The sequence below is a fragment of the Dama dama genome, unplaced genomic scaffold (assembly GCF_033118175.1).
Source record: "Dama dama isolate Ldn47 unplaced genomic scaffold, ASM3311817v1 ptg000183l, whole genome shotgun sequence".
Lineage (NCBI taxonomy): Eukaryota > Metazoa > Chordata > Mammalia > Artiodactyla > Cervidae > Dama > Dama dama.
In genome coordinates, this window is record NW_026870983.1 from 85,558 (window position 1) to 111,735 (window position 26,178).

The 26,178-nt window shown below is 43.9% G+C and overlaps 1 pseudogene; it reads right to left on the reverse strand.

The window, feature by feature from the left end:
• Positions 1-18,722: 18,722 nt before the first annotated feature.
• On the reverse strand, positions 18,723-25,119 carry LOC133053717 (PI-PLC X domain-containing protein 1-like; annotated as a pseudogene).
• Positions 25,120-26,178: the final 1,059 nt, after the last annotated feature.

The following is a 26,178-nucleotide window of genomic DNA, read 5'->3' on the forward strand; positions in this document are numbered from 1 at the left end:
TCTGATGATTTCCCATGTCTTAACATGGTCAGTGTTCTATACTGCCCCATGAAGTAGTTAACTTTACTCCAAGCTAGTGTTTCCATGGGGCTAATGGAGGAATGAGGCACAGAGACGCTAAGTCACTTGCTCAGTGTCGCCCAGCAGTAAGGGAGCCACTGTTCTGAACGCGTTGTGGAACATTGTGTGCTTGTATTTATTCAGTCAAGGGTAAGATCCAATGGCTATGGCAAAATATGCAGAATAACAGCTACCACATAACACAAATTTATTTCACATTATGGAAAGGCACACGAAATAGAAACCTGATTTCTTCAGAAATCTTTCAGATATAGGCTTGGCAAGACTGGAATCAGGGTGTTTTGTAGAAATGATGGTCTGAGAGCCTCCTAAGAACAGCAGACAGAATGGCAGTGAGTCTGCTAGACTGGAGGTCTTGGGTTTGTGTGTCAGAGAAGGCAGTAAACCCCTGTCACCTACACAAGCTCCCAATGGAGAAAGAGCATGGAAGTAGGCAACATAAGACCATTCCTCTGCTCTGGTAGTGCCCAGACAAGTTGTCCTTGTCAATCAGAATTGAGGGATTCTAAAAAAAAAAGAAAGAAAGAGAAAACTGCAGATTTCACGACCTTCACTCAGAGAATCTCACAGCTACAAGAGTGCCCTAGAATCTGTGAGTTTTCACTCGGCTTGGGAAACTCTCAGGGACTTTATTAAACCCCTTTAGTACCGAGACTGTCAGTAAAATAAGGGAAATAGTGATCAGAACAGATATTAGAAAAAAATTAGAGATTATCAACAAAACCCAAAGTTGGCTCTGTCAAAAGTTCAATACAAATTCATAAACTTCTACTCATATAGACCAAAAAAGTCAAGAAAACTAAAGACAACACTTACAAATATTGGGAGTAAAATAGGTTTCAGATCCCACAGAGATTACAAGGATTCTACGACTGATTATACATAACTACATCTGGCAATTTTGGTGAAAGGAAATAACTAACTACGTTGACCAAAAAAGAAATTGATAGTCTGTTTAAAAACCGAGCTTGTAGTTGAAAAACGTGCAGAAATCTCCAGGCCCATGTGGTACCCTTGGCACAAAAGAGAAAGGAAGGGAAAAAGTGGGTAGGGACAGAGAAAAGGTGAATATATTCTAATACAATCAGTCACTCAAGGTATTTGAGCCAAATCCAAGCAATGTGATGAAGCCTTTGGCTTTTATTTCCTCATTGTCCTCCAGCTTCCCCGTCCTGCCTCCCTCCAATGCCCCAGTTGCTTTCGCCTTCTTAAGTCCTGCCCTCCGTCAAGAGTAGCATGATTATGAGGCATGATTCCCACATTAAAACTGATATCCACTGGCTGACTGACATTCAGCATGGATGCTATCATCCCCTGCAGCTGGTATACTGAAGCTTTCTGTCTCTCATCATACCAGAAGGTTTCACTCCTAATTTCAGGTATAGCTAGGAGAGACTGGGCAGAGCACATGTTGAAGCCTTGAGTCCTTCATCTGTGAAATTTGGATGACCACAAATTGTGGGAGAAACAAGAGACAGCAGCACCAGACCCCTTTCAATGAGTGCTAAGCCCACTGAAACATGCCAAACCCAGAGTATCACAGGACTCCTTGACATTCAGAAGCATGTCAGGTGGATTTCCCTGCCAGGAGTGTGGCATTTATTGTTCCTTCTGCTTGGAATGCTCTTCCCTTAGGCACCAATACGGCCTGCTCCCTCACTTCCTCCAGATCTCTGCTTAATTGCCATCTTTCAGGGAGACTTTCCCTTATTATCTTGAGTAAAATAATGATATCATACCTACACACACCCTTTCCGTGATCTAGCAACTCATGTCCATTGAGTCTGTGATGGCATCCATCTCATCCTCTGTCGTTCCCTTCTACCCTGTCTTTGATGTGCATCTCTCTAACAATTAGTGATGTTGAGCATCTTTTCATGTGTTTTTTTAGCCACTTGTATGTCTTCTTTGGAGAAATGTCTGTTTAGATCTGCCCATTTTTGATTGAGTTTTTATTTTGTTTTTTTGTTTGTTGTTTGTTTGTTTGTTTGTTTGGATGCTGGCCTACATAAGCCCTTTGTATATTTTGGAGAATAATGCCTTGACCACTAATGAGGTTTGGGACATTACACAGGAGGCAGTGATCAAGACCATACCCAAGAAAAACAAATGCAAAAAGGCAAAATGGTTCTCTCGGGAGGCCTTACAAATAGCTGAGAAAACAAGAGAAGCTAAAGTCAAAGGAGAAAAGGAAAGGTATACCCATTTGAATGCAGAATTCCAAAGAATAGCAGGGAGAGATGAAAAAGCCTTACTCAGTGATCAGTGCAAAGAAATAGAGGAAAACAATAGAATGGGAAAGACTAGAGATCTTTTCAAGAAAATTTGAGATACCAAGGGAGCATTTCATGCAAAGATGAGCATAATAAAAACCAGAAAAGGGATGGACTAAAAGAAGCAGAAGATATTAAGAAGAGGTGGCAAGAATACACAGAAGAACTACAGAAGAAAGATCTTCATGACCCAGATAAACACAATGGTGTGATCACTCTCCTAGAGCCAGATATCCTGGACTGTGAAGTCAAGTGGACCTTAGGATGCATCACTACAAACAGAGTTAGTGGAGGTGATGGAATTCCAGTTGAGCTCTTTCAAATCCTAAAAGATGATGCTGTGAAAATGTTGCCCTCAATATGCCAGCAAATCTGGGAAACTCAGCAGTGCCCACAGGAGGGGAAAACGTCGGCTTTCATTCCAATCCCAAAGAAAGGCAATGCCAAAGACTGTTCAAGCTACCATACAATTGCACTCATCTCACACGCTAGCAAAGTAATGCTCAATAGTCTCCAAGACACGCTTCAACAGTACCTGAACTATGAACTTCCAGATGTTCAAGCTTGATATGGAAAAGGCAGGGGAACCAGAGATCAAATTGCCAACAACTGCTGTACCATGGAACAAGAAAGAGTTCCAGGAAAACATCTACGTTTGTTTATTGACAACACCAAAGCCTTTGACTGTATGGATCACAACAATCTGTATGCAGGTCAAAAAGCAACACTTAGAACTGGACATGGAACAACAGACTGGTTCCAACTTGGGAAAGGAGTACCTCAAGGCTGTATCTTGTCACCCTGCTTATTTAACTTATAGTATATTCATGAAAATAACCTCAGATGAATACCTCTATATATGGTTAAAAGGATACATGAATGTGTACAATTACAATAAGGCCATTTGTTTCACTATGCATGGGGTGAAAGATGATTATATGAAGTGAACTGAGGCACACAGTGAAATACAAATACCAAATGATATCACTTAAATATGGAATCTAAGATGCGATATAAATGAACATATGTATGAAACAGAAAAAAACAAACAAACAACAACAACAACAAAAAAAAACCAACACTCATGGACATAGAGAACAGACTTGTGGCTTCCAAGGCAGAGAGAATTGGTGGAGGGAGAGTAAGAGATTGGGGACTATACATATAAACTAGAGTATATGGAATGGACAGATTAGTTCCTACTGTAGGGAATAGAGAACTATATTCAGTATCTGATGATAAATCATAAAGGAAAAGAATATATATAGGACGGCCCTGGTGGTCCAGTGGCTAAGACCCCACACTTCCACTGCAGGGGATGCAGGTTCAATTGCTGGTCAGGGAACTAATCCCACATGCTGCACATTGTAGCCATTAAAAAAGATTAAATAAATGAATATATATGTATATATATATGTGTGTGTGTGTGTGTATATACACACAATATATGTTAAGACATATATGTAAATAAATGCATCACTTTGTTGTAAAGCAATAAGTCACACAACACTGGAAAGGAACTATACTTCAAATAAAAAATAACAAGACTGGGAAAAAAAGATGGGTGTATTTCATTGTACATAAAGCTTATATTTCAAAGAAAACTAGTGTAAACAAACATAGCTCACTACTGAATGGCAGGCTTGCTAAAATACTTATGGAGATGCATACAGATGTCTGCAATTTATCAGAAAATGCACCAGGGAATAAGAGGGACTCACGGATGGATAGAGGGATGGACACATGGATAATTACATGACAAAGGAAGTACCTTAAAATGGTTACAGTAGAATCAAGGTGGGAAGTCTGTGTCTTAGCTAGAAAAAATTTTCAACTTTGTGGAATGTTTGGAAGATTTTATAATAAAACATTCGGGAAAGTACAGAGCAAAGAACAATGAAAACCAAAATGCACATGAAGTGTAATTCCAACTTTAAAAATATGGGCTGAACCATGATGGGGAGGAAATGGGGTAGAATGTGCACTGTGGTGAAAGGAATCATGGTTTCTGCTTACTTTTTCACACTCCATGCACTGACCAAGTTCTTTTCCCAATAGCCACAGACTACATTTTCCATAATAAAAGAAGCATCACCTTCCCACTGGCCCAAGGGAGACAGGCTAACTGGGCAGCATCATCACCCTGCTTGTGCTTCCCTCCTCATGGCCTTGGCTCTGAGCACATGCTGGGGCTCCTGAGTCCTCCAATCACAGCTCAAGAGACGCGTCCCTTTTGGCTTTACAGGGCTGACCAAGCCTATGGCTGACTCATCTGTTTGGAGTCCCAGGTGCAGCACCACCCCATCCTGGCTTCATCTTGGCCCATCATGGCACTACCCGCCTTCACTTACTGTTTTCTCTCTATATATATATCTATGTATATTTCAGTGCAAAGTAAATAGTTTATTGAAAAGTACATGTGGAAAGGCACACAGGTGAACTCAGAGTGAGTTGCCTGCCACCCCATAATTCTTTTAGTGTACACCCTCTAGCACCCTGGAGTTCTCTCAGTTATTTAAATTTCTTAATTTAAGTGATCTTTGTCCAGAAGCTAAAAAGGGAAAATTTACACTGTGTAGTAAAATTCCTGTAAATAAATAACAAACAAGGAATTATAAAAAGAGAATTGAGAAATATTTGGAAGATATTGGACAGAGGGCTCATTTGCCTAATTTATGCAGAGTTAAAAAGTCAAAATAAGAAAAGAAGATGAAAAATCCAATAGGAGACAACCAGGAAGTAAACATTCAGTACAAACAAACACAAATTACTCAAAAGAAAAAAAAGAAAAATTACCAAAAAACAGGAGGAAATGTTGAAACTAATTAGAAATAAAAGAAAGACAAGCCAAAACAATAATGGAATGTGATTTCTAACCATGCAATTTGCCAAAGTTCAATGAGAAAGTTGAAAGGTCCCAAATGTTTCCTCCAAATTGAGGATGAGGGATTGGAAAATGAGTGCTCATGCAGTGTTGTGAAAACATAGTGTGATGCAACTTTCTGAAGGATACTTTGACACTATCTAGTAAATTTATAAATACATGGAGCCACATAGCAAGACCCTGTTTGGAATTTACACTGCAGAAATATTTATGCAATTTCACCAAGATTATATGATGCTCAGTGCAATTTTTTCTCAGCATCCTAGAAAAGCTCTTTGGTACCCTTGCCCACACTGCCCTTCCCACATGAAACCCCTCTTCTCAGTTGCATTAGTAGAGATTGCTTTTGCCTCATCTAGAACTTCCTATAAATGGAGCCTACAGTATGTACACATGCAGTTGCTTTACAATGTCCTGTTACTTTCTGCTGGACAGCAACCTAAATCAGCTGTGTGTTTGTGTGTGTATATATGCCCTATTTTTTGAATTTCCCTTGCATTTAGGTCACCACAGATCATTGAGGACACTTACCTGTGCAACAGAGGTAGTTCCCATTAGTTATCAAGGCAGTATTCTCCAAAACATAAAAACAGCTCATGTACCCAAGTATTAAAAAAAAAAAAAAAAAAAAAACACTCAAAAAACAAGCAGATCTAAACAGACATTTCGCCAAAGAAGACATTCAGACTGAGATAAAACACATGAAAAGAGGCTCAACATCAGTAATTATTAGAGAAATGCAAATCAAAACTACAATTCAGACACTAGTCTGAATAGCTATCATCAAAAATTCTACAAAGAATAAATCTAGGGAGAGTGGGGAGAAAAGGGAACCCTCTTGCACTGTCAGTGGGTATGTAAATTGGCACAGCCAATATGGTGAACAGTATGGCAGCTCCTTTCAAAGTTAAACGGAATTACCATATGACCTAGCAACCCCTCTCTTGTGCATATTCCTGGAGAAAACCTTATTTCCAAAAGGTACATGCACCCCAATGTTCATCGCAACATTATTTTCCATAGCCACGACTTGCAACATTTTTTAGTCATAGCAATAAGTCACACACACACACACAAAAAAAAAAAAAAAAAAAAAAAAAACCTCCTTGCAACAAAGAGTCTCTATACAGGGGGTCAAATTACTAGGCATTTGTAAAAATAGAAGCTTAAAGATAAGTAAACAAAGCAAGAATCATGTATCAGAACCAAGTTCTACGTTAGCATTCAAATAGCAGAAAAGATGGTTTTATACTAAAAGAACTAGTGCACTCTCATCTTTTTATCTCCCCGTCCCAGGAACTCAGAGTTCTGAGGCAATGCTATATAAAATCATGGGTGATTTTTTTCTGTCTTTGTATTTTTCTAGCAATTTCACATTTTCTGTTATGAGCATGTATTAATTTTTTTAAATGTTATACAGTATCATTTCCAACATGTAAAGAAAACATCTGGTTTTTATAAATTGCTTGGGCCTGGTGCACTGGGAAGACCCAGAGGAATCGGGTGGAGAGGGAGGTGGGAGGGGGGATCGGGATGGGGAATACGTGTAAATCTATGGCTGATTCATATCAATGTATGACAAAACCCACTGAAAAAATAAATAAATAAATAAATAAATAAAGGAGAAAAAATAAAATAAAAAAATAAAAATATAAATTGCATTCATAAGCACTCTTCTATTTCTCCACGAGAGGGCAGAATAAGCACAGTATATGTTTATTCATACCCACATGTACTTATGAGAGGATACATCTGGATTTTATACATTACATTCCAAAGCATTCTTCTATTACTCCATGAGATGTCAGCATAAGCACAGAAAATATGCATTCATACACACATATACATATGAGTGAATACCTTGGATTTTGTAAATTACATTCATTAGCATTTTTGTTTATCCTCGAGAGGGCATCATATGCACAGTAAATATTTATTCATACCCACATATACATATGTGAGAACATCCGGATTTTATGAACTGCATTCATAACCATTCTTCTATTTCTCCACGACAGGGCAGCAAAGGTACAGTAAGTAATTATTCACACCCACATACTTTGGCCAGCTGATGTGAAGAGCTGACTCATTGCAAAAGTCCCTGATGTTTGGAAAGACTGAAGGCAGGAGGTGAAGTGGACGACAGAGAATGGGATGGTTGGGTGTCATAACCGACTTAATGGACATGAGTTTCAGTAAGCTCCAGGAGAGGTGATGGACAAGGAAGGCTGGCGTGCTGCAGTCCATGGGGTCACAAAGAGTCAGACACACTGACCGACTGAACTGGACTCACATATACATTTGAGAGAACACATCTGGATTTTATAAATTACATTCATAAGCAATCTTCTCTTTCTCCACGAGAGGCCAGCATAAGCACAGTAAATGTTTATTCATACCCACATATGCTCTGGGGACTCCCTTGGGCTGTAAGGAAATCAAACAAGTCAATCCTAAAGGAAATCAGTCCTGAATATTCATTGGAAGGACTGATGCTGAGCTGAAACTCCAATAATTTGGCCAACCGATGGGAAGAACTGACTCATTTGAAAACTCCCTAATGCTGGGAAAGATTGAAGGCAGAAGGTGAGGGGCACACCAGGGGATGAGAGGTTTGGATGGCATCACCCACTCGATGGACATGAGATTGAGCAGGCCCCAGGAGTTGGTCATGGATAGGGAAGCCTGGTGTCCTACAGTGCATGTGCTCGCAAAGAGTCAGACACGACTGACCGACTGAACTGAACTGACTGACAAAAACGTATAAAATGCTAATACAGCTTCAAAATGGACGTGCTATTCCACGAGTGGTGTACTACACAAGTTTTCATAACATATCTGGGAAAATAACCACAGATGAATACCTCTATGTGTGGCTAAAAGAGTACAAGAATCTGTACAGCTACAACAATAAGGCCATTTGAGTCAACACGCATGGACCAAGAGATGATCATACTAGCTGAAGTGAGGCACACAGAGAAAGACAAACAACAGATATCGCTTAAATGTGGAATCTAAGGTATAACACAGAGTGAAGGAAGCCAGAAAGATAAACACCAATACAGTATACTAACGCATATGTATGGAATTTAGAAAGATGGTAACGATAACCCTATATGCAAGACAGAAAAAGAGACACAGATGTATAGAACAGACTTTTGGACTCTATGAGAGAAGGCGAGGGTGGGATGATCTGTGAGAATAGCATTGAAGCACGTATATTATCAAGTGTGAAACAGATCGCCAGTCCAGGTTGGATGCATGTGACAAGTGCTCAGGGCTGGTGCACTGGGATGACCCGGAGGGATGGGATGGGGAGGGAGCTAGGAGGGATGTTCAGGATGGGAAACACATGTAAACCCATGGCTGATTCATGTCAGTGTACGGCAAAAACCGCTACAATATTGTAAAGTATTTAGCCCCCACTAATAAAAATAAACCAAAAAAAGAGATATAACACAAATGAGCACATGTATGAAACGGAAACACACTTGTGGACATAGAGAACAGACGTGTGGCTTCCAAGGCTGACAGAATTGGGGGAGCAATGGAGTATGAGATTGGGGTTAAGAGATATAGACTAGAGTATACGGAATGGATTGACAAGTTCCTACTGTAGAGGACAGAGAACTATATTCAGTATCCTATGATAAATCATGATGGAAAAGAATATATATGGGATATCCCTGGCAGTTCAGTGGTTACGACTCCACACTTCCACTGCAGGGCATGCATGTTCAATTCCTGGTCAGGGAACTAAACCCACATGGTTAAAGTGTAGTCAAAAGAAAAACAAAAATTAAAGATGAAACAAAAGAATGCATAATGTGTATATACAATATATGTGTTTAACTGAATCACTGTGCTATAAAGAAGAAGGGAAATGGCAAACCACTTCAGTATTCTTGCATTGAGAATCCCGGAAACAGTATGAAAAGGCAAAAATATAGGACACTGAAAGATGAACTCCCCAGGTCGACAGGTGCCCAATATACTACTGGAGATCAGTGGAGAAATAACTCCAGAAAGAATGAACGGATGTAGTCAAAGCAAAAACAACACACAGGTGTGGATGGGACTGGTGATAGAAGCAAGGTTTGATGCTGCAAACAGAAATATTGCATAGGAACCTGGTATGTTAGGTCCATGAATCAAGGCAAATTGGAAATGGTCAAATGAAATGGCAAGAGTGAACACAGATGGACTGGAATGGATGAATTTAACTCAGGTGACCATTAAATCTACCACTGTGGGCAAGAATCCCTTAGAAGAAATGAAGTAGACATTGTAGGCAACAAAAGACTCTGAAATTCAATACTTGGATCCAATCTCAAAAATGAAAGAATGATCTCTCTTCGTTTTCAAGGCAAACCATTCAACATCACAGTAATCCAAGTCTATGCCCCGACAAGTAACACTGAAGAAGCTGAAGTTGAATGGTACTATGAAGACCTGCAAGACCTTTTAGAACTAACACCCCAAAGAGATGTCCTTTTCATGATAGGGGACTGGAATGCAACAGTAGGACATCAAGAAACACCTGGAGTAACAGGCAAATTTGGCCTTGGAGTACAGCATGAAGCAGGGCAAATGCTAATAGAATTTTGCCAAGAGAACGCATTGGTCATGCAAACACCTTCTTCCAACAACACAAGAGAAGACTCTACTCAAGGACATCACCATATGTTCAACACCAAAATCAGACTGATTGTGTTCTTTGCAGCCAAAGATGGAGAAGATCTATACAATCAGCAAAAACATGACCAGATCACAGCCAATAATGTGATGAACAATAATGAACTCCTTACTGCCAAATTCAGACTTAAATTGAAGAAAGTGGGGAAAACCACTAGACCATTCAGGTATGACCTAAATCAAATCCTTTATGATTATACAGTGGAAATGAGAAATAGATTTAAGGGACTAGATCTGATAGACAGAGTGCCTGATGAACTATTGATGCAGGTTCATGACTTTGTATAGGAGACAGGGAGCAAGACCATCCCCAAGAAAAAGATTTGCAAAAAAGCAAAAGGGCTGTCTGAGGAGGCCTTACAAATAGCTGTGAAAAGAAGAGAAGCTAAAAGCAAAGGAGAAAAGGAAAGATACATCCATTTGAATTCAGAGTTCCAAAGAATAGCAAGGAGCGATAACAAAGCCTTCCTCAGCAGTCAATGCCAAGAAATAGAAGAAAACAATAGAATGGGAAAGACTAGAGATCTTGTCAAGAAAATGAGAGATACCAAAGGAATATTTCATGCAAATTGGGGTCAATAAGGGACAGAAATGGTATGGACCTAACAGAATCAAAAAATAATAAGAAGAGATGGCAAGAGTACACAGAAGGACTCTACAAAAAAGATCTTCACAACCCAGATAATCACAATGGTGTGATCACTCACCTAGAGCCAGGCATCCTGGAATCTGAAGTCGAGTGGGCCATAGGAAGCAGCAATATGAACAAAGTTAGAGGAGGCGATGGAATTCCAGTTGACCTATTTCAAATGCTAAAAGATGATGCTGTGAAACTGTTGCACTCAATATGTCAGCAAATACAGAAAACTCAGCAGTGGCCATAGGACTGGAAAAGGCCAGTTTTCATTCCAATCCCAAAGAAAGGCAATGCCAAAGAATGCTTAAACTACCACACAATTGCACTCATCTCACACACTAGTAAAGTAATGCTCAAAATTCTCCAAGTCAGGATTCAGCAATACTTGAACTGTGAAATTCCATATGTCCAAGCTGGCTTTAGAAAATGCAGAGGAACCAGAGATCAAATTGCCAATACCCACTGGATCCTCGAAAAATCAACAGAGTTCCAGAAAAGCATCTATTTCTGCTTTACTGACTATGGCAAGGCCTTTGACTATGTGGATGTCAATAAAGTGTGGAAAATTCTGAAAGAGATGGGAATACCAGACCACCTGACCTGCCTCTTGAGAAACCTGTATGCATGTCAGGAAGCAACAGGTAGAACTGGACATGGAACAACAGACTGGTTCCAAATAGGGAAAAGAGTACGTTAAGGCTGTATATTGCCACCGTGATTTTTTAACTTATATGCAGAGTACATCAGGAGAAATGCTAGGCTGGAATGAGCACAATCTGGAATCAAGACTGCCGGGAGAAATATCAATAAACCCACATATGCAGATGACACCACCTTTATGGCAGAACGTGAAGAAGAACTAAAGAGCCTCTTGATGAAACTGAAAGAGGAGTGAGTGAAAAGTTGGCTTAAAGTTCAACATTCAGAAAACTAAGATCAAGGCATCCGATCCCATCACTTCATGGAAAATAGATGCGGAAACAGTGGCTGACTTTATTTTTGGGGGCTCCAAAATCACTGCAGAGGGTAACTACAGCCATGACATTAAAAGACGCTTACTCCTTGGAAGAAAGGTTATGACCAACCTTGACAGCAAATTAAAAAGCGGAGACATTACATTGTCAACAAAGGTTCATCTAGTCAAGGCTATGGTTTTTCCAGTAGTCATGTATGGATGTTAGATTTGGACTATAAAGAAAGGTGAGCCCTGAAGAATTGGTGCTTTTAAACTGTGGTGTTGGAGAAGACTCTTGAGAGTCCCTTGGACTGCAAGGAGATCCAACCAGTCCATCCTAAGGGAGATCAGTCCTGGGTGTTCATTGGAAGGACTGATGTTGAAACTGAAACTCCACCACTTTGGCCACCTAATGCAAAGAGCTCACTCCTTTGTAGAGACACTGATGCTCGGAAAGATTGAGTTCAGGAGGAGAAGCGGACGACACAGTATGAGATGGTTAGAAGGCATCACCAACTCAATGGACCTGAGTTTGGGTAAACTCTGGGATTGGTGATAGACAGGGAGGCCTAGCATGCTGCGGTTCACTGGGCCGCAAAGAGTCAGTCATGAGTGAGCAACTGAACTGAACTGAGCTGAACACAACATTGTAAATCAACTATACTTCAATTAAAAAGCAGCATGACTGGAAAAAAAAAAAAAAGATTGGGACATTTCATTGTATATAAAGTTTATATCTAAAGAAAATTGCTGTAAACAAACACAGCTCACTACTAAATAAAAATGGCAGGCTTGCTGAAATACTTAGAGACACACACTGATGTCTGCAATTTACCAGAAAATGCACCAAGGAAAAAGGTCAATTGAAGACTGGACAGAGGCATTGGCAAATGGATAGCTACACGACAAAGGAAGTATTGTAAAATCGTTACAAAAGCAGACCCCTACACTTGCTGTCTACAAGGGACCCACCTCATACCAAGGGACACATACAGAGTGAACATACACGTTTGCAAAAAGGTATGTCATGCAAATGGAGACCAAAAGAAAGCAGGAGTATCAATACTCATATCAGATAAAATAGACTTTGAAAGAAAGGCTGTGTAAAGAGACAAAGGACACTACATAAGAATCAAAGGATCAAACCCAGAATATATATACGTACCCGACATAGGAGAAGCTCAATATTCATAATGCAAATGCTAACAAAGAGGAAAGGGGAAATTAACAGTAACACAATAAGAATAGAAGACTTTAATATACCATTCACACCTATGGATAGATCAACCAAACAGAAAATTAGCAAAGAAACACAAATTTAAATGATACATTGGACCAGTTAGACGTAATTGATATCTATAGGACATTTCACCCCAAAACAATGAAATTCACCTTTCTCTCAAGTGCACATGGAACATTCTCCAGAATAGATCAAATTCTGGGTCATGAATCTAGCCTTGGTAAATTCAAAATAATCGAAATCATTTTGAGCATGTTTTCTGATCACAATGAGGTAAGATGAGATGTCAACATCAGGAAAAAAACTATTAAAAATAAAAACATATGGAGGCTGAACAATGTGCTTCTGAATAACCAACAAGTTACAGAAGAAATAAAAAAGAAGTCAAAATATGTATAGAAACAAATGAAAATTAAAACACGAGAACCCAAATCTATGCCATTGAGTAAAGCAGTGCTAAAGGGAAAGTTGATAGCAATAAGAGCTTACCTCAAGAAACAAGAGAAACATCAAATAAATGACCTAACTTTACACCTAAAGCAACTAGAAAAAGAAGCAGTGCAGAACCCCAGGGTTAGCAGAAGGAAAGACAAGATAAAAATCAGGGCAGAAAGAAGTGGGGGAAAAAAAAAAAAAAGGAGACTATAGCAAAACTCAACAAAACTAAAAGCTGGTTCTCTGAGAAAATAAATAAAATAGACAAACCACTAGCCAGACCCATCAGGAAAAAAAGGGAGAAGAATCAAACCAGTCAAGAAAATTAGAAATGGAAATGGAGAAATCACAACAGACAACACAGAAATACAAAGGATCACAAGAGACTACTATCAGCAGCAGGAAGAAATGGACGAATACTTAGAAAGTATAACCTTCCAAAACTGAACCAGGAAGAAAGAGAAAATTTTACCAGACGCATCAAAAGCATGGAAATTGAAACTGTAATAAAAAAAAAAAAAAATCTTCAGACAAACAAAAGCCCAGGACCAGTTGGCTTCACAGGTGAATTCCTCCAAACAATTAAAGAGCTAACACCTATCCTACTCAAACTCTTCTAAATTATTGCACAACATAAACCTCCAAACTCATTTTATGAGGCCCCCATCACCCTAATCCCCAAACCAGAGAAAGATGCCACAAAAAAAAGAAAACTACAGGCCAATATCACTGATGAACATACAGGAAAAATCTTCAACAAATTCTAGCAAACAGAATCCAACAACATATCCAAAAGGTCAGACATCATGACCAAGTGGGTTTATTCCAGGGATGCAAGGATTCTTCAATATCTGCAAAACAGTCAATGTGATAAATTGTATTAACAAACTGAAAGGTAAAAACCATATGGTTATCTCCATAGATGCAGAGAAAGCCTCTGACAAAATTCACACATTTATGATAGAAACACTCAAGAAAGCAGGCACAGAACGAACACGAATCAACATAATAAAAGACATATATGATAAAATCATAGCAAACTTTATCCTCAAAGGCGAAAAATTGAAAGCATTTCCTCTAAAGTCAGGAACAAGACAAGAGTGCCCACTCTCACCACTACTATTCAACATAGTTTTGGAAGCTTTAGCCATAGCAATGAGAGAAGAAAAAACTTAAAGGGTATCCAGATTGGAAAAGAAGAAATGAAACTGTTTGCAGATAACATGATCGTCTACACAGAAAGCCCTAAAGACACCACCAGAAAATGACTAGAACTAATCAATGAGTACAGAAAAGTTTCAGGATATAACGTTAATACACATAAATCCTTTGCATTTCGATACACTAACAATGAGAAAACAGAAAGTGAAATGAAAAAGCAATCCCTTTCAGCATTGCCGTGAAAAGAATGACATACTTAGGAATAAAACTCCCTAAAGAAACAAAAGACCTATACATAGAAAACGTTAAGACACTGATGAAAGAAATCAAAGATGACAGAAATAGATGGTGAAATATACCTTGTTCATGGATCTGAAGAGTCAACATAGTGATAATGAATATACTACCCAAGGCACTCGTAGATTGAATGCAATCCCTATCAAGCTATCACTGGTATTTTTCACAGAACAAGAACACATAATTTCACAATGTTGATTGAAATACAGAAAACCTCGAAGAGCCAAAGCAATATTGAGAAAGAAGAATGGAAGAGGAGGAATCAATCTGCCTGACTTCAGACTATACTACAAAGCTACAGCCATCAGGACAGTATGGTACTGGCACAAAGACAGAAATATAGATCAATGGAACAGAAGAGAAAGCTCAGAGATAAACCCATGCACCCATAGACACCGTATCTTTAACAAAGGATGCAAAAATATACAATGGAGAAAAGACAATCTCTTTAACAAGTGGTGATGGGAAAACTGGCCTACCAAATGTAAAAGAAGGAAACTAGAATGCTTTCTAACACCATACACAAAAATAAACTCAAAATGGATGAAAGAATCAAATGCAATATGAGAACGTCTAAAACTGGAGCCTATTATACAGAGTGAAGTATGTCAGAAGGAGAAACACCCATAGAGTATATTAACACATATCTATGGAAACTTATGTATTTATTTTAATTGGAGGCTCCTTACTTTGCAGTATTGTGGTGGTTTTTGCCATATAAGGAGTTGAATCAGCCATGGGAGTACATGTCTTGCCCATTCTGAAACCCCTACCACTTCTCTCCCCATCCCATCCCTCAAGGTCTCCTCAGTACAGCGGCTTTGAGTGCCCTGTGTCATGCATCAAAATTGGACGGGTGATCTATTTCACATATCATAACATACATGTTTTGATGCTAGTCACTCAAATCATCTCACCCTGGCCTTCTCCCACAGAGTCCAAAAGTCTCTTCTTTATATCTGTGTCTCTATTGCTGCCTTGTGTATGCAGTCATCATTATTATATTTCAAGTTTCCAATTAAAAGAAGCCAGGAACAAAAGGCTGTGTATTGCATATTCTGTTCGTGTGAACACGTGTGTCTCAGATTAGGTAATTCTCTAAAGACCGAAAATAGAGGAGTGAATGCAAGGGCCCAAATGAAGGGGGAAATGGAAAATGACTGCCAACTGGAGAGTGTTTCCCATTGGAGTGATGAAAATATTCTAGAATGAGTCTGTGGTTATGGTTATTCAATCTATGAATAAGTTACAAATCAATGAATTATACAGCTTAACTAGTAAATTCATGGTACAGGTACATCATGTCAATGAATCAAACTTTTTTTTTTAACTACTGAAATTAACTTCTGTCCAGGAATATTATCCTTCAAAAACAAAGGAGAAGGAGATATTCTCACAGGAACACAAAATTGGGGAATTCATTTTCAGCAGATACCTTGTCCGTAAGAAATGTTAAAAGAAGTTATTTACACAGAATAAGATGATATTTAAGAGAAACTATGAGTTAAGAAAGACTGTTATGTTGAAGTTTGACAGAAAACAACAAAATTCTGGAAAGTAATTATCCTTCAATGAAAATTTAATTGAAAAAATAAACAAAGGCAAATTGAAATGAAGGTTTTCTTATTATTATTAATTGGTTAAAGATAAATACTTCTTTGGGTTTCTCTGTTTTTCACTGATTATGAATCTTCATAGTTAAAGTGGGTTTCACGTATACAAGATCCAGTTTCACTCAGTGGTAAAGAATCCGCCTGCAATGCAGGAGCTGTGGCAGATGCGAATTCCATCTCTGGGTCAGGAAGATCCCCTGCAGGAGAGCATGGAAACCCACCCCAGCATTCTTGCCTGGAGAATCGCCGTGAACAGAAGAGACTGGTGGGTATACAGTCCACGGGGTGGCAAAGAGTTGGACACGACGGTGCAAGTTAACAACAGCAGACACATATTCCTAACAGAAACTCTGAAGATACTAAAAATAGATGAGAAAATTCTCACCCTAAACAAAGGAAAACAAACAAACAAAAATTCTAGATTGTAGAGCTGAATTAGGAAAGGTTTTAGGCAATAAAATATCTCCCAACACTAGTGTAAACAGTGTGTTCCACACAAGGGAGAGGAGTCATTTTTAATACTCACTCAATAGAAAAACATTCTAGTTACATTCATAAATTAAAGGAAATGAAAATGTCCAGAAAACATTGTATAAAATCTACTCATCATTTTGTATCTAATTTTAGCCTCCAACTAATAAAAAACAAACAAACAAACATTAGGGAATTTTTAAGAAAAAACGTCTGTGAAAATTTAAGCAGCCTCCAATGAAAATTGTTGGACACGACTGAGTGACTGAACTGAACTGAAGCAGTCCCAATGAATGTAAATTTATTTTCTTTTCTCCATAGGCTCAAAATAATTGACAATTAAGAATGAATTTCACTTTAACACATATTTTTCAATTTCACCAGGATGTTTTATATACAAATAAAAGATTTTTCAACCTAAAAAGGTTTGTACCTTGCAGTGACTATTTTGTTTCACTGACTTAGACATAAAGACACATTGTGTGTCTCTATCTTGACCATCTTTGTGGTATCACTATGCATTAAGAATCAACTGTTTGAATGTGGGGTCTGTGAAATTCCCAGGTCACATACTGTTGAAGCCTAGCTTGAAGGATCTTGAGCATTATCTTGCTAGCATGTAAAATGAGTGCAGTCATGTGGTAGTTTGAACATTGTTTAGCATTGCCCTTCTTTGGGATTGAAATGAAAACTGACCTTTCTCAGTCCTGAGGCCACTGCCAAGTTTTCCAAACTGGCTGGCCTATTGAGTGCACCACTTTAACAGCACCATCTTTTAGGATTTGAAAGCTCTCAGCTAGAATTTCATCACCTCCACTAGCTTTGTTCGTACTGCTGCTTCCTAAGGCCCACTTGACTTTGCACTCCTGGATGTCTGGCTCTAGGTGAGTCATCACACCATCGTGGTTATCCAGGATAATAAGATTTTTTTTTTTAATTTGCAGTTCTTCTGTGTATTCTTGCTACCTCTTCTTAATCTCTTCTCTTTTAGTTAGGCCCATAACGTTTCTGTGCTTTATTGTGCCTGTCTTTGCATGAAATGTTCCCTTGGCATGTCTAATTTTCCTGTAGAGATCTCTAGTCTTTCCCAATCTACTGTGTTCCTGTGGTTCTTTGCTTTATTAAAATCCCTTGTGAGTATACATTGGAAGGGACAAATAGACTCACGGGTTAGGCCTGGCACACATGGCACCAGAAGACCTATGGATGGAGGTTCCCAACATTGTGCAGGAGATGGTGATCAAAAGCATCCACAAGAAAAAGAATTGCAAAGAGGCAAAGTGATTGTCTGAGGAGGCCTTACAAATAGATAAGAAGAGAAACGTAAAGCACACACGGAAAGATATAGCCACTGCCATACTGCCTCCCCCGCCTCCCGATCTGGGGGTCACCCTCTGCTGCTCTCGGTGCCAGGGGGAGGGGACAACCCAGACTCTTCTACTGGGAAGCCATGGACCGGGTGTGTCTCCCTGAGGATGTGATTGTATAAATCATGCACTCACCTTTAATCATCACCTCACACCCTGCATTCACCAAGAGACACATGGAGGACCGAGGAGACCATGGACCCTGCTATCTGGCCACACCCCTGCAGTCTCCAACGTTCAGTGGACGGGCGGACGGATGACCAGCCCCGCAGGACAGGGCTGAGAATAGCCTCTGCAATGCCCAGCTCCTAAACATGCCATCCATCAGCCCCAAGGCGGCTTCCGGTTTAGGCTGGTGCCGGCACACGACGTGACTGAGACGCAGCTCCCGTGATGCCCAGCTCCACCCATGCACAGTCCGGCGGCCTCGACGCAGCTTCCAGTTCAGTCCAGTGTCGTCACAGGATTTGAACAAGGAGTGTCCTCCGCAATGCCCAGCCCCTCAGTGTGCCGTCCGGCAGCCCCAAGGCGGCTTCCAGTTCAGGCTGGTCACATCACAGAACGTGACTGAGACGCAGCCTCAGCGCTGCCAAGCTCCAGACGCGCCAGTCTGTTAGCCCTGGAGCAGCTTCCGGCTCAACTTGATGACATCACCAACAAGCCTGACAGCCGAGATGAAGTCGTCTGCGATGGTGTTGGTATAGCCGGCAGCTGACCCCGGGCACTGGCCCCGCACCCATGCGCAAAGGTAGTGGAGCCAGGGACCAGGCTGGGTGGATGAGGACAAAGTGCAGGTTCTCCGTGAGGTTGATGCCGGCCATGAACAAAAGAGGGGCTGCAGTTCATGGTGCGAGACGTGGGGTCCGGTGCCCACGTGTGCAGTCACTAACCCATGGAGTCACGTGGCCAACCAAACCGTGTGGTCACCGGCTCACATGATTGGTCACCCACCCATGGGGTCACTAACCTGTGAGGTCATGTGGTCACCTGTCCACATGATTACCCCCTCACGCCATCACCCACCCACGTGGTCACCCACTCACTGGGTCAGCAACTCACATGGTAACCCACCCTGCAGGCAGGATCTCAAACCGGTCACCCACCCACACACTTACCCACCCATGCGGTCACCAACCCACACATCTCCTGCCCATGTGAACAGTAATCCATGGGTCACCTGCCCACGCAGTCACCAAGCTGTGCCATCACCCACCCAGACTCTGGCCTCCTCCGTGGTCAGAGATTCAGATGTCCGACAGAGACCCAAGTTCAGACAGCAGGGACTCACAGGGGTGTTGACTGATGAATTTCTCCTGTTACAGAGGGCAGGCGGGCTGGACAGTGACCCCAGAGATGTCCACGTCCTGACCTCATGTGGTGGACACAAAAATGTCTGCACGGATGTTCACGTCCTGACACCCTGTGTTAGACACAGTAACATCCCCAAGGATGTCCATGCCATGGTCCCCAGGTAGTGAACAGAATAACGTCCCCCCAGTATGTCCTGTTCCATTTCTCCTCTTGAACCCAAACCCAGCCCCATGTGCTAGGACATGCGTGTGACCAGGTATCCTGGTATGAAGGCGGCACTCACCTTGGTGGCTGCAGCTCTTCATGTGCTCCAGGTAGTGGACGAGGTCTAGGTGCTTCACCTGGTTCCCCCACCAGTAGGGGATACCGGGCCACAGTTCTGCATGCTGACTCATGGATGCCTCGTCCTTGTATGACAGGATGACCTGCTGGCCCCGGGACCACGGCTGGCGCAGAGTTGGCACCTCCTGTGGGGAGAATCATCCAAGTGCCCATGAGACGTGTGCACAGGGGTTATTGGGGTGCCTTGTGACACGATGTGTCAGGTATTGGGGGTGTCCCAGAAGCTACAGCAGTGTGTGGATTATTGGGGTGTCTATGAGAAGTGATGGACTGGTTATTGGGTTCTCTGTGAGAAGAGATAGTCAAGGGTGGAATAATGGCATGTCTGGGTAGAGACACTAGTGGGTAGATTACTGGGGTGTCTGAGTGGAGAAGGTGGTGGGTGGGTTATTGGGGTGTCTTGAGCAGTGATTGGTAGATTTTTGGGGTGTTTGAGTGGAGACAGTGGTGGGTAGATTACTTGGGTGTCTTGAGCAGTGATGGGTCATTTATTGGGGTACATACCTGAGTGGAAACAGAGGTGGGTGGATTATTGGGATTTCTGATAGGAAATGGCAGGTGGATTACTGGGGCTCTTGAGGCGTGATTGATGGATTTTGGGAGTGTCTGAATAGAGACCGGGCAGGGTGGATTATTGGGCATGCCTGTGACCAGTGATGGGCTGGTTACTGGGGTGTTTGAGTGGAGACAGTGGTGGGTGGATTACTTGGGTTCTGTGAGCAGCATCACCTGGTATCTGAATCAGCCTCATGCAGCGAGCAGATAGTTGGATTACAGTGAAACCTAGTGCTCCCGCTGCCAGGAGCATGGGGAGCCTGTGGCCCCTGCACACCCCACGGGGACACAGGATGTTCCCAAAGATGTTCTTGATGCAGCCCATCAGGTACTCATGCAGGTCCTCCATCATGCCCTTGGAGTTCCTGCATGCCAGGATGACCACCTCCTGGGGATGGTTCTCCAGCCACTCTGAGATCTCTGTGAGGGCGTTCTGGACGGAGGTGGAGGAGAGGGGCCTTGTATTGAGAGACAGAGGGGCGTGGATGGGGACTTCTCCCCGTACAGCCCCTCTACAGACGGGTTGGGGGTCTTCACACACAAAGACATAAAGCACAGTGCCTGCTCCCAAGGGACCCAGCCTCTTCTGAGTGGCAGTGGGGAGCTGTGGCATTGCTCTGGGGTGTGTGTGTGTGTGTGTGTGTGTGTGTGTGTGTGTGTGTGTGTGTGTGTGTGTGTGTGTTTCTGTGTGTGTATGCAGATGCTCTGGTAGGTAGAGGTACACACGCATGTGTGCATGTGTTCAGGGGCTGTGTGTGCACGGATATGCATGTGTGTGTGTGTGTGTGTGTGTGCCCAGCAACAGAGAGCAGTGCTTATAATACTGTGTGAAGTCTGTACTCCAGGGAGCGTGGGAGGCCAGCGGCCAGAGTGAAACATTAAGTGACTTGTCCAGCAGCCGAGAGAATGGACTGGACACCCCAAAACTTGTAGACACAGGAAAAGATGTGTCAGGGACCTGGTTTAGCCAAATTCTGGGAGACACCCCATAGTCCTGGGGTACAGCTGTGGGTTCAGAAATGCATGTTGGTCAGGAATTCTGAGTGCCTGATGCCAGAGGTCAGCCCTCTCCTGCCAGAAGTGGACGTCTGTCTGTACCCTTAGAGATCAGTGTCTTCTAACTGGAGTGGACCTGTGTTTTCCCCTTAGAGGTCTGCCTCTCCTGCCTGGAGTGACCAGATGTCCATCTGAGTGGACGTGTGCCCATCCCCTCCGAGGCCCTCCATGTCCTGCCTGGACCAGACGTGGGTGTCCCTGGCTGGCGGATCCCCGCCCATACCCTCTGCCCCCGCCCCCACCTCCACGAGGGCCATCATGTACACCATGTGGCCAGAGTGCAGGTTCCCCTCAGTGCCCTCCTCTGTGTGTGCCATCTGCAGGTCCTCACGCCCAGCATCTAGCTGCTTCGTGATGCTCAGCACCTGCACACAGAGGTCGGTCACTTGTGCTGGGCACAGAGGGCAGCCCCCCGCTCAGGGGCTGGGGCATGCACTGAGGATGCCCAATGAGGGCCACATCATCCACTGTGAAATCAACAGTGTTGGTGCTGCCCTGCTTCTAGGAACAGGGTTGAGGCCCTGCTTCTGGGAACAGGGTCTCCAGGGTCACTGGTCACATGGAGCACACAGCCCGGGTCCAAATTGTGGTCTTGGGGGCAGTGTTCTTGCAGAGTCCAGCCTCACCCTCCTCTCAGGCAGTCCCTGGGTGGAAGCGCCCTGTGGGTTCACCAGCCCAGGCTCCAAACACCCAAGCTGGACCCTTGGACATGAGGACACACAAGACCCATGGTATCAGAGTCATCCTATTATAACCTTCCCCCCTCCACAGTAATAGTCCCCCACTATAGTAAGGGTCCTCCTTGATTATGAATCCCCTCTCCACAGTAGGGCTTCCCTGGTGGCTCAGCTGGTAAAGATTCTGCCTGCATTGTGGGAGACGTGGGTTCAGTCCCTGGGTTGGGAAGATCCACTGGAGAAGGGAAAGGTTATGCACTCCAGTATTCTGGCCTAGAGAATTCCATGGCCTGTCTAGAGTCAGACATGACTGATCAACTTTCACTTTCTCCACAGTGACATCCCCCCTACATGGTCATAGCCCTATTTATTGTTGTATCTCCCCTCTATCATATTAGTCAGCTCTCTACAGTAATGGTGCCCCTTGTGCAAATAAAGTCCTACCTCTTTGTAATCACCCCCTCTCTAGAATAATAGTCCTTCTCCCTGAAGAGCTCATCCTCCTGTAATACTCCCCTTTCCTCGTCACAATAACCTTTCAGAATAAAAGTCTCTTCTCTAATCCGAATAGTCAACGAGATGCAAGTAGAACACACAGCAAAACAGTACGTAAGAACCCCAAGCACCACGCCATGGGGACCCCTGTGGATGTGTGTGCCCCGCCACATAGGGCTCCTTTGGTGTGTCTGTGTCACCATCCTGGGGACACCTGAGGGTGTGTGTCTGTCTTCCCCTCACAGAGGAGACCTCCCCATAATACAGGTCACCTGCCTCCTGGGTGTCCTTTCCACAACTCTCCACCTAGCACAGGTCACCTGCCCACTCCCGAGTCGTCCTGTCTCCACATCCCTGGACCTCTGTTCCATCATAATCCGGGTCAGGGTGTCACAAGCGCTTCATCTTCCCATTTGCACTGGCCTGAGATGGTGGTGGGTTCACTGGGATGGGAGGAATAATGTCCCATCGCCTGTGGACACCAATCCTGTACTTGCAAGACACTTTCCCATCTCCCAGGCACATAGGTGTGGGTCACCTGTCCTCTCTTCCTTGTCTCTGAACCCCAGCTGTCTGGTTTCCCAGTGCAGATTCAGGAGTGCTCAGCAGTAGTGCCACCCAGCCACGAGGCCTTGGACAGCACCCCAGGGAGCAAGCCGGGTGCCCCTGCACACCCTGATGGCGCTTCCTCCTGTGAGTCAGCCGCCCACTCTGAGTTCTCAGCCCACTCAGGTGAGCAGGTGGGGCGCATGCCGGTGAGGTCAGGTTCTGCCCCCGCCGGCCCACAGTGAGACACTGGAGGAGGCCCCGTGTGACCTCATGCAGTAGACTGAGGTAGAGAACCCACCTGGGCCCAGGTGCCCCCAGGGGCAGGGGCCCACCTGGAGGGGACAGATGGCTGTCAAGCACAGCTCTTGCCTTGTGTAATTGCTTCCTCCTGGGAGATCCCCGGCTGCTGGAATCCTTCTCAGGGGATCTGATGGGCAGAGAGCCAGGGCTGGAATATGGGCAAACCTCATTCCTGCTTGCATCAGGTGCCTGCAGCCTGGCCTTAAGAGCTCACACCCAGAGGAGGGAGTGAGCAGTAGGGCGACCACCAGAACCTGGGAGTCCTACAGGACTAGGGTCCGTCTGCTCTGAAGGTCCCTTGGTGCCAGGGTCTCTCTGTTCTATGTCCCTCCAGGGCAGGGTCCCTCCATCCTGGGGGGCCTCAGTGCCGTGGTCTCAAGTTGTATGGTTGCCAAGGAGAAGTGGGCTGTGTGTGGGGTGGGGGACACGGGTGGTGGTCTTTCAAGGGGTGTTGAAGGTCATTTGCTGCAGCAGCACCTAATTTAATCCTTGGAGAGGTGGATGGCAAGTGCCTGTGTGTAGCTGACAATATTCATATGAGTCTTTGCTTTTTCTTTTAATTTGGATTGGGTGGGGGCACTGTGACTTCCTTTCCCATTTATTCCCCATGTTTTATCCTCATATTTTTTTTTGTCCGTCATGACTCTCTACAGAGAACACAGTACCATTTTCTGCTACTAGTTTATGTTAATATTAGTTTTTTGCTTTTTCTTTTATTTTGGATGAGAGAATCTATTATTTTCTTTCCTTTTTTTTTTTTTTATCCTTATGTTTTCTTGTTTTTCCATTATGACTCCTTGTAGAGGACACAGTACCTTTTCTGCTACAAATTTATATTAGGGCTTCCTTGTGGCTCAATTGGTAAAGAATCTGCTTGCAATGCTGGTGACATGGGTTCGATTCCTGGGTTGGGAAGATCTCCTGGAGAAGGGAATGGAAACCCACTCCAGTAATCTTGCCTGGATAATTCCATGGACAGAGGGGTCTGGTGGGCTACAGTCCACTGGATAGAAAAGAGTTGGAAACAACTGAACAACTTTCACTTTTCAATTTATGTTAGTTATTTTTTGCTTTTTCCTGTCTTATTTGTGTGGTGGACAGATGTTTCTTCCTTTCGTTCTCCCTGCTTGATTCCTTCTTGCCTTTCCTAGTACTGTTTCTGGGGGTGGGCACAGACTTTTGTGGGTCTTGTGTGTCCTCATGTTCAAGGGTCCAGCTTGGGTGTTTGGAGCCTGGGCTGTTGAACCCACAGGGCGCTTCCACCCAGGGACTGCCTGAGAGGAGGGTGAGGCTGGACTCTGCAGGAACAGCCCCCCAAGACCACAATTTGGACCCGGGCTGTGTGCTCCATGTGACCAGTGACCCTGGAGACCCTGTTCCCAGAAGCAGGGCCTCAGTCCTGGCAACACCAACACTGTTGATTTCACAGTGGACGATGTGGCCCTCATTGGGCATCCTCAGTGCATGCCCAGCCCCTGAGCAGGGGGCCGCCCTCTGTGCCCAGCACAGGTGAGCGACCTCTGTGTGCAGCTGCTGAGCATCACGAAGCAGCTGGATGCTGGGCGTGAGGACCTGCGGATGGCGCACACAGAAGAGGGCACCGAGGGGAACCTGCACTCTACCACATGGTGTACATGATGGCCCTCGTGGAGGTAAGGGTGGGGGCGGGGGTATGGACGGGAGTCCGCCAGCCAGGGACACCCACGTCCGGTCCAGGCAGGACATGGAGGGCCTCTGAGGGGATGGGCACACGTCCACTCAGATGGACATCTGGTCACTCCAGGCAGGAGAGGCAGACCTCTAAGGGGAAAACACAGGTCCACTCCAGTTAGAAGATGCTGACCTCTAAGGTAATGAAAACACATCCACTCAGATGGACACACGTCCACTCAGATGGACACACGGTCACTCCAGGCAGGAGAGGCTGACCTTTAAGGGGACAACACAGGTCCACTCCCATTAGAAGACATTGATCTCTAAGGGGACGGATACACTCCTCCTGGCAGGAGAGGGCTGACCTCTGGCATCAGACACTCAGAATTCCTGACCAACATGCATTTCTGAACTCACACCTCTAGCCCTGGCCTCTGGGGTGTCTCCCAGAATTTGGCTAAACCAGGTTCCTGACACGTCTTTTCCTGTGTCCCATTTTGGGGTGTCCAGTCCATTCTCTTGGCTGCTGGACAAGTCACTTAATGTTTCAGTCTGGCCTCGGCCCCCAGTGCCCCCACCACAGAACCTAATGACCCTTGGAGGTTCCGGCCTGGGCCTCACTGTGAATGTACCCTGCTGGCCTCCCATGCTCCATGGAGTACAGACTTCTCACAGTATTATAAGCACTGCTCTCTGTTGCTGTGCACACACACACACACATGCATATCTGTGCACACACAGACCCTGAACACATGCACACATGTGTGTGCACCTGTACCTACAGGAGCATGTACATACACACACAGAAACACACACACACAGACCCTCCAGAGCAATGCCACAGTTCCCCACTGCCACTCAGAAGAGGCTGGGTCCCTTGGGAGCAGGCGCCATGCTTTATGTCTTTGTGAGTCAGGACTCCCCAACCTGTCTGTAGATGGCTGTGCTGGGGGAAGTCCCCATCCACGCCCCTCTGTCTCTCAATACAAGGCCCCTTTCCTCCACCCCCTTAAAGAACGCCCTCCTGGAGATCTCGGAGTGGCTGGAGAACAACCCCCAGGAGGTGGTTATCCTGGCATGCAGGAACTCCAAGGGCATGATGGAGGACCTGCATGAGTACCTGATGGGCTG